This window comes from Phaseolus vulgaris, chromosome 3 (genome assembly GCF_000499845.2).
Source record: "Phaseolus vulgaris cultivar G19833 chromosome 3, P. vulgaris v2.0, whole genome shotgun sequence".
Lineage (NCBI taxonomy): Eukaryota > Viridiplantae > Streptophyta > Magnoliopsida > Fabales > Fabaceae > Phaseolus > Phaseolus vulgaris.
The window spans coordinates 24,674,167-24,678,844 of record NC_023757.2 but is presented as its reverse complement, the minus strand read 5'-3'; positions in this window follow the sequence as shown (position 1 = coordinate 24,678,844).

Sequence of the window (4,678 nt, the reverse complement as noted above, 5' to 3'; positions counted from 1 at the left end):
CAAGAGCTTTGTTGCGCGCTCTGTTTTTTTTTTCTTCGTCTTTTTATGAGCTTGTCTTATTTATACTCTTGTCTCTTTCTTTCCATTTAGTGAAATGGGGGAAGAACGAACAACAAGGTCGACTACGCCTACGCTGGAACCCTCTATAAGGGTCACACCATAGATACTTGTTACAAGAAGCATGGTTTTCCTTCGGGTTACGATCCGCCTAACAGTAGGATAACTCCTTTACTTAATGTTATTCTAACTGATGATGTTTCTTCTGAGAATTGTCAGCAAGAACATGCAAATATAAACATGCGCTCTGTCTTTACGACTCAACAATGCCAAGTTCTGTCTGCATTGCTCAAGCAAAATTTTGCCAACAATACTATGCGTCAACCTTCTCCACAATTAAACCAAGTGGGCTCCTTCACTGTTGATACAAAACATAAAGACTCTCCAACCAGTAACGCTATTCTTTCAAATTTTTATTACTATTAAAGGCTCTTGGTTATTAGATTCAGGAGCAACTGACCATGTTTGCACCTACTTATATGATTTTACTACATATAAAAGCATCAAACCTATTCTCATTAGTCTACCAAATGGGCACCGTTTTTACACCAGTTATTCTGGAACTGTTTCTTCCAGAAATAAATTTTATCTAACAAATGTTTTGTATGTGCCTGAATTTACATTCAATCTTGTATCTGCTTCTAAACTTGCTTCAAATTTGAATTGCTGCCACACCTCGTTCCGAGCAACTTTAATTTTTTATCCGACTACTCTGTCAAAAGTTATGACCATTTGAAGTTTTTTTTTATACTAATATCTACTAAATGAAGTTGTCACAAACCCTAAACTACTAACAATTCAACACATAACATGCAAATATGCCATGCCTCGTTCCGAGCAACTTTCATTTTTTTATCCGACTAATCTGTCAAAAGTTATGACCATTTGAAGTTTTTTTTATTGAAGTTCTTTTATCCTAATATCCACTAAATGAAGTTGCCACAAACCCTAAACTACTTAAAAATAAGCACATAATATGCAAATATTCCACGCCTCGTTCCGAGCAACTTTCATTTTTTATCCGACTACTACCTCAAAAGTTATGACCATTTAATGTTATTTTATGACCATTTGAAATGTTTTCCTCTAATATTCATTAAATGAAGTTTCCACAAACCCTAAACTACTGACAATTCAGCACACACATGCAAATATGTCACACCTAGTTCCGAGAACCTTTCATATTTTATTCCACTTCTCTGTCAATAGTTATGACTATTTAAATTTTTTATGGCTTTGAAGTTTGTTTATCCTAATATTCACTAAATGAAGTTGCCGCAAATCCTAAACTACTGACAAATCAACACATAACATGCAAATATGCCATGCCTCGTGTTGAACAATTTTCATTTTTTATCCGACTACTCTGTGAAAAGTTATGACCATTTAAATTTTTTTATGGCCATTTGTAGTTTTTTTTATCCTAATATTCACTAAATGAAGTTGCCCCAAACCTTAAAATACTGACAAATCGGCACATAACATGTAAATATGGCACGCCTCGTTGCGAGAAACTTTCAATTTTTATCCGACTTCTCTCTCAAAAGTTATGACCATTTGAAGTTTTTTATGGCCAGTTGAAGTTTGTTTATCCTAATATTCACTAAATAAAGTTGCCACAAATCCTAAACTATTGACAAATCAGCACATAACATGCAAATATGCCACGCCTTGTTCCGAGCAACTTCTATTTTTTATCGGATTACTCTGTCAAAAGTTATGACCATTTGAAGTTTTTTTAACCTAATATCCACTAAATGAAGTTTCCGCAAACCCTAAACTACTGACAAATTAGCACATAACATGCAAATATGCCACGCCTCGTTTCGAGCAACTTCCATTTTTTATCCGACTACTCTCTTAAAACTTATGACCATTTGATGTTTTTTTATGTCAATTTGAAGTTTGTTTATCCTAATGTTCACTAAATGAAGTTGCCACAAATCCAAAACTCTTGACAATTCGACACATAACATGCAAATATTGCACGCCTCGTTCCGAGCAACTTCATTTTTATCCGACTACTCTATCAAAAGTTATGACCATTTGAATTTTTTTTATGACCTTTTGAAGTTTTTTATCCTAATATCCACTAAATGAAGTTGCCACATGAAAGAATTGATGGCTTAAAGAAGAGGGGGGGTGAATTGTTTATGAAATATTTTTGCAAAGATTTGTTTAAGAATGAATCTTTATCAAACAATCACATATAAGCAATTAAGGAAAGCGAACTAGCCAGACCTCGGACCTCGGCTGAGGAAGAGGTCGACATCATCGATAGTAATAGTGGGCCATGTAAGCTAGGCCCCACAAATAGTACGAGTTAACATGAGTTAACACCCAGATACTAGAAAGAGCTAAATCACGAGAGGATCATGCATGGGGTGTGTATAGTACATTCGGGTACGACACAAGCAAGTGTTCCCTGGAGGCGCTAAGGCCCGTAAGGGTTAGGGTTTCCAGGGAAAGACTGCATGCATGGAACGTGAATAATCAGGGCACCCACAAAACAGATGGGGCCGCAGCGCTGGTACATGAGTTGGTACCCTGGCGGCCATACTGTTAAAAAGATTGCACTCCAAAGGAGGCAAGTCTTGTGTCGCGACTGCGCTAAGCTTGTGCAACGCGTCATAGGATGCCTCACTAGTGAACCCTAATTCCACTTAAGGAAAGATCCTTGAGGGATATGGAAGTTGACCTAATACAACCTATATAAAAGGTGGTAAGAACCCTAGGAAAGGTACGTCGTTTCTAAGACTGAAACTGCTTTACATACTTACTGTTTCTTAGCCCAGTATTGACTTGATCGTCGGAGTGCAATCAACAGGTAAGGCCCCCTCTGTTTCAACGGAGCCACTCTCAACCACCCAAAGAGAGAGCGAAAACCACTAGGAGATAGGAGGAGCCACCATCTGCCTTTGAAGTGAACGACGACTGAGTCAACCAGCGAGAACATTTGGCGCCCACCGTGGGGCCCGATAAAACTAGGTCCCATTCACAATCGTGTTGAGAGCCACCCAACAACATGAGGAACACGAGACAAGAATCAACTGCGCCAGAAGGAGGGGACAACGTCACCATGCAACAACTCATGGAGACCATACGTGCCCTTCCACAGGTGGTAGCAGTGTCTAAAGTCGATCAAGATCGTTTCCAGGTCGACCTGGCCGCGTCACAAGCGAGCAATGAAGAGTTGCACAAAACTAATGAGGAAATGCGTAGGAATTTACAGAATGTAGGTGAATGTACGGTGGATGAGCTGGCCCCGCCCATGCCAGTAAGGGCTCGCCCCATGCCGTTTTCTCAGGTGATCATGGACACTGTGATACCAGTCACATTCATGGGCCCGAAGGTCACCTTCACAGGTGTAGAGGACCCAGAGGCCCATATCACAACTTTCCGCACCCAAATGATGCTTTCAAGAGGCTCCGACACCGTGCACTATAAGCTGTACATGAATATGCTGTTAGGCACAACGTTGGACTGGTTCGTCAATCTTCTTGACGAACACATTACTTCGTTCGATCAATTCTCAACGCTGTTCAGAGAAAAGTACATTGTGAACCGGGCTCCCCCTCCAGTCTCTTACGATCTCTTTGACGTAAGAAAATATCAGGGAGAGTCACAGGATGCCTCACTAGAAGAGGCAAGTCTTATGCCGCGACTGCGCTAAGCTTGTGCAACGCGTCACAGGATGCCTCACCAGTGAATCCTAATTCCACTTAAGGAAAGATCCTTGAGGGATAGTGAAGTTCACCTAATACAACCTATATAAATGGTGGTAAGAACCCTAGGAAAGGTACGCCGTTTCTAAGACTGAAACAGCTTTACATACTTACTGTATTTTAGCCTAGTACTGACTTGATTGTCGGAGTGCAATCAACAGGTAGGGCCCCCTCTGTTTTAACGGAGCCACTCTCAGCCACCCAAAGAGAGAGCGGAAACCACCAGGAGACAGGAGGAGCCACCATCTGCCTTTGAAGTCAACGATGATTGAGTCAACCAGTGAGAACATAATGCAATAAATTAATGATACAAAAACTGTTTTCAGAATTTTAATCGGTTGTTTATATCAGCAGCAGAAACGGATAAAATCAAACAGTTATAAGGTGATAGAGATAGAGATATTTGTTAGGATTGATGGCTAAAACATAAGGGGGGGGGTGAATTGTTTATAAAAGATTTTCACAAATACTTTCTTTAGAATGAATCTTTAACAATCAATTCAGAAAGCCAATCAAATAGTCAAATAGAAACTGATATCATAATTTCAATTGGTTAAAAGTGTTAGAATATATGGCCTTAAACGAGAGGGGGGTGAATTGTTTAAGAGGGGTTTTTGAAAACTTTTTCAGTTAGAACAAAATCCTTTGTATGAACCTTAATCAGAAATTTCGTTAGCCAAGAAATTAAGCACAAGACAGCAAAGCACCAGAAAAACAATCAATTGTTTCTACGAAACAATCAGTTGTTTATACTAGTAAAGTAATAACAACTGAATTTAAAGAAGATTAAGGGAAGAAAGAGATACACAAACAGTTTACACTGGTTCACTCTTAAACCAAGAGCTACATCCAGTCCCTAAAAGCCATTGGGCAATCCACTAAGCAATCAAAACAGA